At 46.8% G+C, this 17,270-nt stretch overlaps 1 long non-coding RNA gene across 1 annotated transcript; it reads right to left on the reverse strand.

Annotated features, from left to right (window-relative positions):
• Positions 1 to 1,272: 1,272 nt before the first annotated feature.
• Positions 1,273 to 10,954, reverse strand: LOC144173433 (uncharacterized). Its single transcript, XR_013323270.1, has 3 exons — positions 10,849 to 10,954; positions 8,356 to 8,458; positions 1,273 to 1,406 (listed from the first exon to the last, which is right to left on the reverse strand). It is a non-coding gene; the product is annotated as an uncharacterized LOC144173433 (long non-coding RNA).
• Between the last annotated feature and the right edge of the window lie 6,316 nt (positions 10,955 to 17,270).

The raw sequence follows: 17,270 nt of genomic DNA on the forward strand, positions 1-17,270 counted from the left end.
GCACACACTCCCCGCTCTTGGCCCGGCGGCCGGCCGGCAGTGAATGCCGAAGCGTGCACCCTTTTGGCTTGCGCCAACCGGCAAGTGTTTCAATTGCGCGTTGGATTTCGCCTTCTGGGACGGCTGCGCTGTGATTCAACCACACTCCTAGATCTGGATATTTTAACGAAGTTAAAAGTGCTTCAACTGTGCCTGTGTTGGATTTCGCGTCCCCTTGTGATGACCGCCGCTGTGCATTTCGAAGTGCTTCAACCGGGTCGTTTGATTAAGTTTTACGCTGCAACAGTGTTCTAGGTAATATTACCTAAATACTTTGTCATCCGTGCTGTTTTGCAATCGCAGTGTAGCGTTCGAAAATTGTCGCGTGAACGGTTGCTACGCAAGCGTGCATCCACAGTTCACCCTGTGATCGGCCGCCGCTGTGAAAGTCAACCTTTATTATGAATGAATTCCTGGAGTGTGACAAATAGAAATTTAGCCTAATGCCCCATAAAGTTGGGCCTACGCCTACGAATACGCGATAAGTATAATCACTTGTAGCCCACCTTGAACATGTTGGTACTCAGATTTTCTGACGATTGCTTTCAACCTTGTCACGATGGTTGCACTGGTTGCACTTTGTGCCCTGCTTTTTATGCGATGGTACAAACAACAACCCGGTTGCTTGTTTTGTTTTTTTCTTTATCGTATCTAGCGCTCCGCCCAGACGAAACGGCAGTTGGCACTAAAGTTTTGCCCAGACAGAATTAAAACTGTCAAATACTCCTGCTCTGATCTTCGCCTCTTAGATTTAGACACGCAGGACTACCTTTGCACCGCCTCCTCTTCGCTAACGTGTGTTCACGGGTCTTTTTCTTTTTTGCTTGCAAGCCCCAGTGGTGCTAGCACCCACATTTATTTGCGAGTTGGATTATGAAGCCTCCACTGATGACTTACGTTTGCACACACACACTGACCAAAAGAAGCTACAAGGGGCTTTGGTATCCAGTATTCTTACGCTGGAGCATAAGTTTACAGCAAATACAGGTTCTCAAATTGACTGAAAAACTGAAACATAACATTAAGCCTTATAAATATTTACCTAGTATGTGTGCTAGTTCTGCATCAATTGCTAAAAAAAAAAAAAAACTCGCAACACATGCTAATGAACTGATCATGAAAAAGTGACGTAGTGAATAGTAAATCTGTCTGCTGAAAACAATTTTCAATAAAACTACAGATTTGAATATAGATTACATGTTGCAATGTATGGGCATATGAAACAGCAGAAACCAAGTCCCAAAACTCGAGAATTCTTTATTAAATGCTTTATAACCTCAAATATACATACAACATTTTACGTGCCCATCACGGTTTAGGCCAGGAACATCTTGGCTCAAAACTTTCCACAATTTCTCAGTCAGCACCTGCAACACCAAAAGAAACAAATAAACGCTTCCTTTTACAACCACACCGCAAATGTCAAGTGAATCTAAATTCACAATTGATGGTGTATTTTGTCCCATATATGGCTACATTAATATGTACACAAAAGTTAGTTTAGCCTGCTTTTGAACTATTCTAACTGCTTATTCTGAATTTTTCTTCTATGTGACACCAGAGATCCTTTGCTGATGCAGTCTTGTGTCTAAAACCTGCTTTAGTCCCTTCACACCAAACGGTATTTTTGACTTTTTTAAGAATTTGTACAAGGCCAAATAATGGCTTACACTAGTAGGATTAAAGTTCTGAGCTAGACTGCTTTGATCTCGTTAACAAACTGCACTGCCTTTCCCAATAGCTAAGCAGGTGCTTACAGTGTATCTGACAGAACAGCTGTCACGCAATGGCCATACAGGACAACTGGGTCGGTTTATTAGTCAGGAATTATATGAGGGGGCACTAGGCTGAGCCCCGCTCATCGCACCACTGCTGCAAAAACAAAGTTGAAAAAGATTCTATTTTGGGGGTTGTAGGTGCCGAGGCCACTCTTGGGCTATGAAGCGTGACACAGTGCTAGGTTCGATTCACGTTAATCCTAACATTTGGCTATCTTAACTTGCACTGAAATCTCCACACACGGGCGCTTGATTTTTTTTTTTTGCCTTCACTAAAAAAAAGAAAAAAGTCCTTGGGCTCAGCTGCACAATGCTTTAGGGACTGCGGCTGCTGCTCAGGCACAAGTTCGAGCCATTACTTGACTAGGCACAAATCCTCAAGCGTTGAAAACTGATTTCAGCGCAAAGCGGCAAAACAGCACTTTATTAAAAACAAGAGAAGTGGGAAAGACCTTATAACAACACTCACTAAAGAACGACCTCTTTGAATAAACACAGTGTCACTTTGTAAATCGTCAATGCCTGGATAGCATATCCTTCATGCACAAGTATACTTAGTTGCTCCTTTAGACCAACAACAATGGCCAGAAGAAGTCAGGCTGCTGCCTTGCACTTGCTGCTTCGTCTTAATATTATCATAAGTTAGCCATGTATCTGAAATACCCATCTGTTTGATGCTTTGAACGTGCCATGTAGGTGTTGCCGTGCAGTAATCCTCATTGGACGAGAGAACGAATGCAAATTAAATGACTCACGAGCGAAAAATGACGTTACCAAAGTTGATCAGTTCGCTACTCTGGCACCGCTTTACCATTGAGCCAATGCTGTGGACTTGTTTGTAAACAACCTGTAATTTCTCTGCGCCATGTAACATCACTGATAGTGGTTGCGGACTGAAGTAGCGTAGAAAACCGGGCTAGTTGGTGCAAATTCATCTTCGCAGCGCACAAATAACAGGACAAAAAGGAGGATAACACTGGACAACCACTGAACCAAAACTGAATTTTTATTGAAGAGACAAATATAAAGCCATCAAAGGTATGAACCTTTGTAAGGTATGAAGGTATGAACCAACATGACACATGAACCCACTATAAACAACTGTACAGACAAACGCTCTCAAGTACTGCTCTCTTCAAGATACGCCAATTCTGCATCTAAAAGTGCTAAAGACGAGCGCTAACACACGAGTCAGACATTTTTCGAATTTTATGTGCTTCCACTATATTTCCCTCACCTTTTGTTCATCGTGCGAGAACAGTACCGTTGTATCATGAAGGAAAAGCGTACAACCACAATCTTTGCAATGGGTGGGAAGAGGGCCAGAAGGCACTCAGTGAACTGGCCAACATCAAAGCGACCACAATGGAAAGGAATGCAATAAACCACATTTAATCTACAAGGAACAAACTGTTTCTCATGTTTCACACCACAGCTGTTTGCTCGGACCTTATTACTAATATTCTTTTCGATGGCGGGACAGATGCACTTTAACTTAATTTTGGCTGAAAACACCACATTGATGTTATATCTGCTCCCCAATTCTTTCAAGCGGTGAGATACCTCGTGCAGGTACGAGATTACAACTATCTTTTCCTTCACAACATCACAAGCAGGAGACAAGTTTTCTTCACCAAATCCAACAACTGAAGATGGGCCGACCCAATGACTTCGTCACCGTAGCCAGCATTTTTGGGTCCAACTAACTGTTCACCAAAGCTAGACTCAATTAGGTGAAAACAAGACTGAAAACAAAACAAGATGGCTGACCTGAGGCAGTTGACAACAATCCCATATTTTACAATGCTAGAACGTGCTGATGAAGAGTTCAGTAAAGGCTTCTTCGATCGTGGGCTATAGAGCCAACATACATGATTCTGCTCGAATTTTAACAACAGGTCCAAAAACTGGATTGTTCTTTGGTTTAGCGCCTTGGACATAAAGGTCAGCCTAAATGCGTGACGTTTGAATGCTTTTAAAATGTCCACCATTTTTCTTGTAGGGTCATAGTTTCCACAAAGTACTAGGTAATCGTCAACATACATGAAAATTTTAATTGCCAAACCCTCCAAGTCACGTTCCAATACACGGTCAACATGAGCCAAGAAATGTCACTAACAAGGTGAGGAACTTTAGAACGTCTACAGATTCCAGATCTCTGCACAAAGACACTGTCACACCATCCTACAATAGTTGATGCTAAGTAGAAACGCAGAAGCTCCAAAAAGGATTCCACGGAAATCCTGCTACTTTGCATAAACTTAACCTCGCCGTTTTAGACGGTGATACATTCTTTCACACAGACCAAAACTTGTTCATGCGGAAGGGAGTAGAAAAGGTTTCCAGCGTCAATGCTGAAAGCAGAGCACCAGCCTGGATTACTGCACGCACAGTAACCTCATTTGTGTGCTGTGAAGATGAAGAGGCTAGCGCAGCGTGCCCTATCCTGGTCCTCTTGCATTGCAACATCTGCTACCTCAAACATGGAGATGCGCAGTGGACGCCAGGTCGGCACAGAAATTTTGGCACTCGATGGAGCCCTCTGGCCGACCATGCCACTTATGGTCGTCTCCCATCCCTGCGACCGCAGCACCTTCTGCGGCACTGACGTTGATGACTGGATAAGCACCTACGAGAGTGTGAGCGCTCATAACGGATGGGATGCAACCTTGGGGCTGGCCAACGTAATATTTTACCTCAAGGGCCCAGCCAGACTATTGTTGGTTTGAGACATACGAAGCAGACCTGACAAGCTGGGAAACCTGCAAATTGACATTACGTGAGCTGTTCCGAAAGCTTGTTGGCCACCAACTAGCCGCGAAGGAACTTTCTTCCCGTGCCAAAACCTCGATGGAGTCATCCGTCGCCTATATTCAGGATGGTGTTGCTCTGTGTCACAAGATAGATGCGACACATCAGAAACTGGCAAAGTAGGCCATGTGCAGAAAGGAATTGCTGATGGCGCTTTCAACCTGCTTGTTTATAAGGACTGCACCACCACAGACGGCATCATTACAGAGTGCAGACCGTTTAAACATCTTGAAAAGGGCCCCGCAGCCTCTGGAAAATGTTTCTTTGGTTATCAACGTAACTAGTTGAAGCATTTCTTTTTGTCATTCCCCCCCCCCACTGTAATGCCAAAAGGCGCTGCGGGTACCAAATAAAGAAAGAAAGAAACAAGCGAAAGCTCACTGTATTGCCCCACAGTTCACTCGACTGCCTAACACGGCTCCCACATCCTATTACGAGTATACCACTCCACTGGAATGTGCCCTTCTTTGTTCGACGACTTAATTAAAATAGTACGCCGTGAGCTGGAGGCTACGGCTACGGCTGCCCTACTAGCCCCGACCCGTGAATGAACGTCACGTTCTATCTCCCTAATCCATGCGATATACACAAGAGCTCGCAAGCCACACCATTCCACGCATTTGCTCTGTAGCTCACTCGAAAAACGCTTTCACTGTTCCTCGTGTCTTAACTGGTCCCCACCAATATGCCCCACGCCATTTTCAGACACAAAATTCCGAAGAGTGGAGTACTCCTGAAAACAAGGCAATATGCTTCCACTGCTGTCACGGTGGGCATGTGGCCCGCTACAGCTTTCGACATTGCCAGGCTAAGCCTTCGCCTCACCACAAGACTAATCAATGCAGCTCAAGGAGGTAATATTGTACCTGTGACCTGGACGACAGATCCTCTATTAACCAATGAGTCTAAGCCCAATTTACTAGACGTTACTGTTGATGGTGTTGCAGCCCAGGCTCTCACTAACACAAATGCTCACATCTCTGTAATGAGCTTAACCCTCCGCTGGCATCTCCGCAAAGTTCTGACGCCACCCATGCAAACATTTGTTCGAGTTGCCAATGAGAGCACACCTTCAATTGCCGGAATGCGTACCGCCTGAATATGGATTGCCGACCACGATAGTGTTGGTCTCTTCACCGTCCTTGAAAAATGCCCCCATGACATTATCCTCGGCATCGATTTTTTCTCCAACCGCTCTCATTGACTGTTCTGCGGGACTTCTCTCTTTTGAATTTCCTTCTGCCAAAAATGCTCAAAAGCACCGTTCTCGTTCCACAGATTATGTCCATTTGCTGTCAAATGCTGTAACATACATGCCCCTGTGATCAAGCCCACCTGTTTCTCACAGTTATTTCTCACCAGATTGTTCGACAAGCCGAGCGGAAGCTACTACAAGCACGTATCCTTGAGTGCCGCCAGAAGCTACGAGCTTTGGAGAAGCAAACCTTCTTTGCACGCCGGCAACTTGAGTATCTTATTCCTGAGGACTTCCCAGATGTGCAGCTGCACGCAAACTTCACCGCTAGCATGGGAGAAGGCCGTCATAGAACGTCGCAAGAGAGAAAACTGCAAGCACTCCAGCCGGACGTGCCACAATGCACCCAAGAGGTCATCAACCTATCTCCGTACACACCAAACGAAGAGGAGGCTAAGGTTTTGTCCCTTGGTTTGAATTTTAACACGGAAGCACCCCCGGAGCCAGGAAAGGTGATTTGTGCGGTTGAACGCGCGGTCGGCCAGCTTCCCTCTGAAGTACCGCAAGAAGCGCGCACCCGTGCTATTGGGGTGCTTTCTGGTTTGCGAAGACATTGTGCAAGACTGCATTTATCGGTAGCGGAGAGGCAAGCCATCAGGAGCCTGTGGAATAACAGCAGTATCGCAATCCTTCCTGCTGACAAAGGCAATGCCACGGTCTCGTTAGATAGCAGTGACTACCGCAAGAAGATGTTGGCCCTTCTCGAAGACCAGCAGACATACGCTCCTCTAGCCAGTGACCCAACTAGCAGGTTACAGTCCAAGCTTCAAGAACTGCTAACCAGGCTTTTCAAGCTAGTCCCTCCGCACCACAAGGGCCTCTACTACAGGTTACTGTGCATGAACGGTTCAGCCCCGGCAATCTACGGTCTGCCTAAAATCCACAAGCCTGGCGTTCCTCTTCGGCCTATCGTCGACTTCTCGAGGTCACCGCTCTACCGACTATCAGGCTACCTTCACCAAGTGTTGAGCCCTCCAGCCGGTAAGACGCCCACGCACGTCGGAAACTCGTCCTCTTTTGTTTCGAAGCTGAAGGACGTAACTCTAACTGAAGACGACGTCATGGTTTCGTTCGACGTCAAGTCTCTTTTCACTAGTGTCCCAGTGGATCTGGCAGTAGCCATGTGCGAAGAAGCACTAAACGCGGACATTAGTCTTCCCGACCGCACTCCCTTTGACGTCCCCGAGCTCTGTGAGTTGCTTATGTTTTGTCTGAGCAACACCTATTTTTCTTACGGGGGAAGCTCCTATCAGCAGACCCATGGCACGGCGATGGGTGCGTCCATATCAGTTACTACGGCCAATCTAGTTATGGAGGCTTTAGAGGGGAAGGTATTGGCAACCTTCACACCGGCACCGAGGTTTTTCTGCCGCTATGTCGACGACTGTTTTTGTATTTTAAAAAAAGCAAGATGTCCCATGTCTTCTGGACAGCCTCAACGCCCAGAATGTGCATATACAGTTCACTGTGGAGTTTGAGCAAGGCAACATGCTTCCCTTTTTTGGATGTTTTTGTTTTGTTCGCCGCGATGCGGGCGCTCTCTCCTTCTCAGTGTACAGGAAGCCCACACACATGGGTCGTTACCCCAGTTTTGAATCTTGCCACCCTCTCGGCCACAAGACATCCGTTGTGTCGTCCTTGATAAAGCGCACCGTATGCATCTGCTCAGATGACAGTGCACTGAAACGTGAATTAGGAACGATCCGCCGCGAACTAATCGCCAATGGCTACCCTAAGCGACTTATTTGCCAAACCAAGAATAAGATACTACAGCCAAGAATGGTCAACAACAGGACATTACGAGCACACGCAGCCATCCCCTACGTCCCAGGAATAAGCAAAGCATTGTCGCGCGTCTTTTCAAAATGCGACATGCGCATTGCCCATGTACCGACTAGCAAGCTCCGCCACGACTGAAAGAGCACCAACGTGATGTAAGAAATCATAATCACATGACGAATGCCATTGCGGAGCACGCGCACAAATATTCCCACAAGATTGACTGGGAGAACACCGCAATTTTAGCTAAGGAAAACAACACATCATCTCGGCGTCTGCTAGAGTCACTTTTTATCCAATCAACGCCAGCCGCAATGAACCGGACGGATGGGACTTTGCCTCCCGTCTACGCATGCTCTCTACGTCATGTGCTGCCTATATAATTGACGACGACGGCTTGTCTTACGTAGTGAACAAGGAACCCGTATGTGGTTCCGAAACGTCAATATATTTTTATTCTTCGTCAGTGTTCGCTTTTCTTTTGCAAGTTATTATATGGTCTTCCCTATTACAGACGCGCTGCGTCTGTGAAACGTCACTGCCACACATCATCATTACTGTGGTAGAGAACCAAACCTGCCTTCCCTTTCAGTTTTTCAACTTCAGTTTCACACCTCAAGTCCTTCCCAAGGGGATTTCACTTGCAATGCTGTGCCCTTTCTGGCATGAATGCTAGCACCCCTGCAGATTTACCTCCTGCAGTGCAGGCGTCCCATCAAGCACGATCAATCAAGGCAGTGGCTGCTTCAGACCTCCCACCGGATCATACCACCGATCTCCCTCGTCTTCTGGATACCTGCAAGGACATCTTGGACTTAGACAACCATCCACCAACCCAAACTTCTGCAGTCACCCATCATATCAACACCAACGATGCTTCACTAGTGTACAGGTGGACCTATTGCGTATCACTTGCTGAACGACGCGGCATCCAAAAGGTAAAAACAAAAATGCTCAGTAAGGATACAGTCGAACCATCTTCCATTCTGTGGGTGTCTCCAGTCGTGTTGGTCAGAGAAAAAGATGGGACGTAGTGCTTCTTAGATGGATTATGCAAACTTAACTATTATGAAGGAAGGCCTTATACAGTGGGATCTCATTGATACAATTCTGCATAATACGTTTTTCTTTTCATTCCAAGCCAAAATCCCTTAGAAATAATGCACTTTCGTGCATTTGATACGATCACATTTTTGGTAAAAATTGGATGGCACGACCACGAAAGTGAACCTTGGCCATTTTTAGAAACCTTACATTTATTCTTCGGTATACTAGCTCAAACCCCAGGTCAACAACCCATGACCTGCATGGCAGCGCCGGTTCTGTGACAACAACACTACTGCCGGGTGTGGGCGTGCTGTTCAATGAGGATGATATGTGAGGCGAGGCACTGTGCCATCTAGTGAAACATATCATAATCACAGAGTTTCTCAGTTTGATCATAATCGAGGAAGAAGGTTCCAATGCTCTTGGCAGGCGGCGACTTCCCTCCCCAACTTCTCGCCATGCTCTGTGCTTCCCGCTCCGTTCTTTGTTCTCTTTCTGCGCTGTTCCTGTGTTCGGTGATGTTGCTTATGAGGCTATTTTTGTTCTTGTTCTATTTGACTAGTCTTGTTCTCCTTAGGCTGCCTTGTTGCTGTGCGGGGTGTGCTGCCAGGCTTGTGGCAATGGCGAATTGGAAGAAAACCCGAAGAGGAAATGCGTGGATTTGGCACACAAGCTCGGTTTGCCAGTGTCAACGCTCAACACTATTGCCGGTCAGCAAGGGGAACTTGAAAAGAATCTGCAAGTTTTCGGCCCTGATGCGAAACAAGCACAAGGTGCGAAGCATGACCAAATGGAAGACATCCTGCTCACATGGTGGGAGGAAGTAGAGCGGCAGGATGAACGCCGATAGGTCAGTACTACGCGAAAAAGTTGACCACACTGCGCTCTCCTTGGGCATTGAGGACTCCAAAGCGTCTGGTGGCTGGCTTCACCAATTCAAGGCACAACGTGAAGTGTCATACAGAACAGCATCTGCCCAAGTGAAAAATACCAGCAGCTTTTTTTTTTATTTTTACATTTCCGGAGAATTTTCTCCCAGACTTCGAAAAGAAAGTGCAGCACAAATTTACCAGCTACTCCACTGTTGCTCAATAAAATTGAGTTGCTGACGGAGAATGCAGATTTTTCTCCTTTTTTTAACAAACTCTTTGGATAATACGAGTTTCACATAATGCTTTTTATTTCCCGGTTCCCCTGAAAAACGTATCAACGAGATTTCACTGTACATGATACATAGACAAGATGTGGCTGGCAACTTGTGAAGGGAGGTAACTTCGTGCAACCAAAGCCTGATTAGTCATGCTAATTCCTCCTATATTTCAATATGGTCTAACACCAGCTACCCCACTTCGGCAGAGCCAGTGGGGAACATTTCAACATTACTGTCACTGTGTACTGCAGAACGAACATCCATCCCGCATTTAAAAACCCTGCATACGAAGCTGCATCGCGCAAAGTTGTTCTATGGCCACTGAATGTCCTCGCTGAATGTCAAGGAAGCGTCCTCACCGACGCGCTTTGGCGTCGTCTATCAGCGGATTCATATGTATACAAGCGTTTACAGCAAGAACGGTAAATATATTACTACGCCCTTCAAGCACATGTCGGCAAAATGCGATTACTTCGCCGCGTTCGCAGGATTGAGCCGCACAGTAGAGAACACAGTCGTAGCATACTAGCAGGAATGAACGCATCGTACGGCTTCTTCCACGTTTCGTCACCCCGTAACTACAGTTTACCTCAACACCAATTTATAACGCACGCCCTTAAAGAGCTTACACTCTAAAAAGCGCTACAACCTTTCTGGTAACCTTGAGTGAATGTAAAAGCGTAGCCACCACGCACATCACGTCGTAGCTAGCGCCGACTTCAATGCGAACGCGGTCGTCGACGCGGCTACGTGAACGTACCGCTGACAGCCTCAAGGAAAGTGTATTTGGGGGCTCTAGAACAACGTATTTAAATTTAGCCCATGTTTGCGAATAACAAATGATTCCTTGAGTGCTTTAGTTACATTGTCATTCAGAATGTGCCTAGCCAGTTATGTCCAACATACGGAGAGCGCACGGCGTTTGCAGTACACGGACAGGTATATAATTACCCGCCCCTCTTGGTACCAGGCCTTAGAAAATATCTTACCTTACGTTTATGACGCAAAAAGATGCCGAGGAGAAAGCAGCAGGTTTCGTTATCTACAAGAAATCGATGCTGGCTTGCGCTTTGAAACTCGTACACAGCAGGCAAGTGGCTTCGGCTTGACGTGGCTTGACCAGTGTTGCTTTTGCCTTGCGCAAAATAAATCAACTAAAATCCTCTGTTACACAACTTTTATACTCTATTACCTCCGCAAATAACAGATCACGAGCGGCTGTATTTGGCCGGTCGTGTGACAGCAGAGTGTGACAGAGCTTTTTAGTTGAATTAAGTTTGCACAAGGCAAAAGCAACACTGGTCAAGCCACGTCAAGCCGAAGCCATTTGCCTGTGTGTACGAGTTTCAAAGATGTTTCAAAGCGCAAGCCAGCATCGATTTCTTGTAGATAACGAAACCTGCTGCTTTCTCCTCGGCATCTTTTTGCGTCATAAACGTAAGGTAAGATATTTTCTAAGGCCTGGTACCAAGAGGGGCGGGTAATTATATACCTGTCCGTGTACTGCAAACGCCGTGCGCTCTCCGTATGTTGGACATAACTGGCTAGGCACATTCTGAATGACAATGTAACTAAAGCACTCAAGGAATCATTTGTTATTCGCAAACATGGTCTAAATTTAAATACGTTGTTCTAGAGCCCCCAAATACACTTTCCTTGAGGCTGTCAACGGTACGTTCACGTAGCCGCGTCGACGACCGCGTTCGTATTGAAGTTGGCGCTAGCTACCACGTGATGTGCGCGGTGGCTACGCTTTTACATTCACTCAAGTTTACCAGAAAGGTTGTAGCGCTTTTTAGAGTGTAAGCTCTTTAAGGGCGTGCATTATAAATTGGTGTTGAGGTAAACTGTAGTCACGGGGTGACGAAACGTGGAAGAAGCCGTACGATGCGTTCATTCCTGCTAGTATGCTACGACTGTGTTCTCTACTGTGCGGCTCAATCCTGCGAACGCGGCGAAGTAATCGCATTTTGCCGATATGTGCTTGAAGGGCGTAGTAATATATTTACCGTTCTTGCTGTAAACGCTTGTATACATACGAATCCGCTGATAGACGACGCCAAAGCGCGTCGGTGAGGACGCTTCCTTGACATTCAGCGAGGACATTCAGTGGCCATGAAACAACTTTGCGCGATGCAGCTTCGTATGCAGGGTTTTTAAATGCGGGATGGATGTTCGTTCTGCAGTACACAGTGACAGTAATGTTGAAGTGTTCCCCACTGGCTCTGCCGAAGTGGGGTAGCTGGTGTTAGACCATATTGAAATATAGGAGGAATTAGCATGACTAATCAGGCTTTGGTTGCACGAAGTTACCTCCCTTCACAAGTTGCCAGCCACATCTTGTCTGTGTATCATGTACAGTGAAATCTCGTTGATACGTTTTTCAGGGGAACCGGGAAATAAAAAGCATTATGTGAAACTCGTATTATCCAAAGAGTTTGTTAAAAAAAGGAGAAAAATCTGCATTCTCCGTCAGCAACTCAATTTTATTGAGCAACAGTGGAGTAGCTGGTAAATTTGTGCTGCACTTTCTTTTCGAAGTCTGGGAGAAAATTCTCCGGAAATGTAAAAATAAAAAAAAAGCTGCTGGTATTTTTCACTTGGGCAGATGCTGTTCTGTATGACACTTCACGTTGTGCCTTGAATTGGTGAAGCCAGCCACCAGACGCTTTGGAGTCCTCAATGCCCAAGGAGAGCGCAGTGTTGTCTACTTTTTAGCGTAGTACTGACCTATCGGCGTTCATCCTGCCGTTCTAACTTCCTCCCACCATGTGAGCAGGATATCTTCCATTTGGTCATGCTTCGCACCTTGTGCTTGTTTCGTGTCTGGGCCGGAAACTTGCAGATTCTTTTGAAGTTCCTCTTGCTGACCGGCAATAGTGTTGAGCGTTGACACTGGCAAACCGAGCTTGTTTGCCAAATGCATGCATTTCCTCTTCGGTTTTTCTTCCAATTTCTGTACAATTTCCGCTTTTTCTTTTTATACTGAGTGCCTTCCGTTTCCTCGACATTGCCACAAGGCTGGCGGCACACCCCGCACAGCAACAAGGCAGCCTAAGGAGAACAAGACTAGTCAAATAGAACAAGAACAAAAATAGCCTCATAAGCAACACCACTGAACACAGGAACAGCGCAGAAAGAGAACAAAGAACGGAGCGGGAAGCACAGAGCATGGCGAGAAGTTGGGAAGGGAAGTCGTCGCCTGCCAAAAGCATTGGAACCTTCTTCCTCGATTATGATCAACCTGAGAAACTCTGTGATTATGATATGTTTCACTAGATAGCACAGTGCCTCGCCTCACATATCATCCTCATTGAACAGAGCGCCCAGGCCCGGCAGCAGTGTTTTTGTCGCAGAACCGGCGCTGCCATGCAGGTCATGGGTTGTTGACATGGGGTTTGAGCTAGTATACCGAAGAATAAATGTAAGGTTTCTAAAAGTGGTCAAGGTTCACTTTCGTGGTCGTGCCATCCAATTTTTAGCAAAAATGTGATCGTATCAAATGCTCGAAAATGCATTATTTCTAAGGGATTTTGGCTTGGAATGAAAAGAAAAACGTATTATGCAGAATTGTATCAATGAGATCCCACTGTATAAGGCCTTCCTTCATAATAGTTAAGTTTGCATAATCCATCTAGAAGCGCTACGTCCCATCTTTTTCTCTGACCAACACGACTGGAAGATGGTTCGACTGTATCCTTACTGAGCATTTTTGTTTTTACCTTTTGGATGCCGAGTCGTTCAGCAAGTGATACGCAATAGGGCCACCTGTACACTAGTGAAGCATCATTGGTGTTGATATGATGAGTGACTGCAGAAGTTTGCGTTGGTGAATGGTTGTCTAAGTCGAACATGTCCTTGCAGGTATCCAGAAGACGAGGGAGATCGGTGGTATGATCCGGTGGGAGGTCTGAAGCAGCCACTTCCTTGATTGATGGTGCTTGATGGGACGCCTGCACTGCAGGAGGTAAATCTGCAGGGGTGCTAGCATTCATGGCGGAAAGGGCACAGCATTGCAACCGAAATCCCCTTGGGAAGGACTTGAGGTGTGAAACTGAAGTTAAAAAACTGAAGGGGAAGGCAGGTTTGGTTCTCTACCACAGTAATGATGATGTGTGGCAGAGTGACGTTTCACAGAAGCAGCGCGTCTGTAATAAGGAAGACCATATAATAACTTGCAAAAGAAAAGCGAACACTGACCAAGAATAAAAATATATTGACGTTTCGGAACCACATACGGGTCCCTTGTTCACTACGTAAGACAAGCCGTCGTCGTCAATTATATAGGCAGCACATGACGTAGAGAGCATGCGTAGACGGGAGGCAAAGTCCCATCCGTCCGGTTCATTGTGGCTGGCGTTGATTGGATAAAAAGTGACTCTAGCAGACGCCAAGATGATGTGTTCTTTTCCTTAGCTAAAATTGCCGTGTTCTCCCAGTCAATCTTGTGGGAATGTTTGTGCGCATGCTCCGCAATGGCAATGGCATTCGTCATGTGGTTATGATTTCTTACATCACGTTGGTGCTCTTTCAGTCGTCGCGGAGGTCGCTGGTCGGTACATGGGCAATGCGCATGTCGTATTTTGAAAAGACGTGCGACAATGCTTCGCTTATTCCTGGGACGTAGGGGATGGCTGCGCGTGCTCGTAATTTCCTGTTGTTGGCCATTCTTGGCTGTAGTACCTTATTATTGGTTTGGCAAATAAGTCGCTTAAGATAGCCATTGGCGATTAGTTCGTGGCAAATCGTTCCTAATTCACGTTTCAGTGCACTGCCATCTGAGCAGATGCGTACGGCGCGCTTTATCAAGGACGACACAACGGATGTCTTGTGGCCGAGAGGGTGGCAAGATTCAAAACTGGGGTAACGACCCGTGTGTGTGGGCTTCCTGTATACTGAGAAGGAGAGAGCGCCCGCATCGCGGCGAACAAGAACATCCAAAAAAGGGAAGCATGTTGTCTTGCTCGAACTCCACGGTGAACTGTATATGCGCATTCTGGGCGTTGAGGCTGTCCAGAAGACATGGGACATCTTGCTTTTTTAAAATACAAAAACAGTCGTCGACATAGCGGCAGAAAAACTTCGGTGCCGGTGTGAAGGTTGTCAATACCTTCCCCTCTAAAGCCTCCATAACTAGATTGGCCGTAGTAACTGATATGGACGCACCCATCGCCGTGCCATGGGTCTGCTGATAGGGGCTTCCCCCGTAAGAAAAATAGGTGTTGCTCATACAAAACATAAGCAACTCACAGAGCTCGGGGACGTCAAAGGGAGTGCGATCGGGAAGACTAATGTCTGCGTTTAGTGCTTCTTCGCACATGGCTACTGCCAGATCCACTGGGACACTAGTGAAAAGAGACTTGACGTCGAACGAAACCATGACGTCATCTTCAGTTAGAGTTACGTCCTTCAGCTTGGAAGCAAAAGAGGAAGAGTTTCCGACGTGCGTGGGCGTCTTACCGGCTAGAGGGCTCAACACTTGGTGAAGGTAGCCTGATAGTTTGTAGAGCGGTGCCCTCGAGAAGTCGACGATAGGCCGAAGAGGAACGCCAGGCTTGTGGATTTTAGGCAGACCGTAGATTGCCGGGGCTGAACCGTTCGGGCACAGTAACCTGTAGTAGAGGCGCTTGTGGTGCGGAGGGACTAGCTTGAAAAGCCTGGTTAGCAGTTCTTGAAGCTTCAACTGTAACCTGCTAGTTGGGTCACTGGCTAGAGGAGCGTATGTCTGCTGGTCTTCGAGAAGGGCCAACATCTTTGTGTGGTAGTCACTGCTATCTAGCAAGACCTTGGCATTGCCTTTGTCAGCAGGAAGGATTGCGATACTGCTGTTATTCCGCAGGCTCCCGATGGCTTGCCTCTCCGCTACCGATAAATGCAGTCTTGCACAATGTCTTCGCAAACCAGAAAGCACACCAATAGCACGGGTGCGCGCTTCTTGCCGTACTTCAGAGGAAAGCTGGCCGACCGCACGTTCAACCGCACAAATCACCTTTCCTGACTCCGGGGGTGCTTCCGTGGTAAAATTCACACTACAGGACAAAACCTTAGCCTCCTCTTCGTCCGGTGTGTACGGAGATAGGTTGATGACCTCTTGGGTGCGTTGTGGCACGTCCGGCCGGAGTGCTTGCAGTTTCCTCTCTTCCGACATTCTACGACGGCCTTCTCCCATGCTAGCGGTGAAGTTTGCGTGCAGCTGCACATCTGGGAAGTCCTCAGGAATAAGATACTCAAGTTGCCGGCGTGCAAAGAAGGTTTGCTTCTCCAAAGCTCGTAGCTTCTGGCGGCATGCAAGGATACGTGCTTGTAGTAGCTTCCGCTCGGCTTGTCGAACAGTCTGGTGAGAAATAACTTTGAGAAACGGGTGGGCTTGATCACAGGGGCATGTATGTTACAGCATTTGACAGCAAATGGACATAATCTGTGGAACGAGAACGCTGCTTTTGAGCATTTTTGGCAGAAGGAAATTCAAAAGAGAGAAGTCCCGCAGAACAGTTAATGAGAGCAGTTCGAGAAAAAATCGACGCCGAGAATAATGTCATGGGGGCATTTTTCAAGGACGGTGAAGAGACCAACACTATCGTGGTCGGCAATCCATATTCAGGCAGTACGCATTCCGGCAATTGAAGGTGTGCTCTCATTGGCAACTCGAACAAATGTTTGCATGGGCGGCGTCAGAACTTTGCGGAGATGCCAGCGGAGGGTTAAGCTGATTACAGAGATGTGAGCATTTGTGTCAGTGATAGCCTGGGCTGCAACACCATCAACAGTAACGTCTAGTAAATTGGGCTAGACTCCTTGGTTAATAGAAGATCTGTCGTCGAGGTCACAGATGCAGTATTACCTCCTTGAGCTGTATTGATTAGTCTTGTGGTGAGGCGAAGGCTTAGCGTGGCAATGTCGAAAGCTGTAGCGGGCCACATGCCCACCGTGACAGCAGTGAAAGCATATTGGCTTGTTTTCAGGAGTACTCCACTCTTCGGAATTTTGTGTCTGAAAATGGCGTGGGGCATATTGGTGGGGACCAGTTAAGACACGAATAACAGTGAAAGCGTTTTTCGGGTGAGCTACAGAGCAAATGCGTGGAATGGTGTGGCTTGCGAGCTCTTGCTGTATATCGCATGGATTGGGGAGATGGAAGGTGACGTTCATTCACGGGTCGGGGCTAGTAGGGCAGCCGTAGCCGTAGCCCCTACCTCACGGCGTACTATTTTCATTAAGTCGTCGAACAAAGAAGGGCATATTCCAGTGGAGTGGTATACTCGTAATAGGATGTGGGACCCGTGTTAGGCAGTCGAGTGAACTGTGGGCAATACAGTGAGCTTTCGCTTGTTTCTTTCTAACTTTGTTTGGTACCCACAGCGCCTGTTGGCATTACAGTGGGGGGAATAACAAAAAGAAATGCATCAACTAG

This window comes from Haemaphysalis longicornis, unplaced genomic scaffold (assembly GCF_048455015.1).
Source record: "Haemaphysalis longicornis isolate Haplotype H1 unplaced genomic scaffold, Haemaphysalis longicornis Haplotype H1 scaffold_3, whole genome shotgun sequence".
Lineage (NCBI taxonomy): Eukaryota > Metazoa > Arthropoda > Arachnida > Ixodida > Ixodidae > Haemaphysalis > Haemaphysalis longicornis.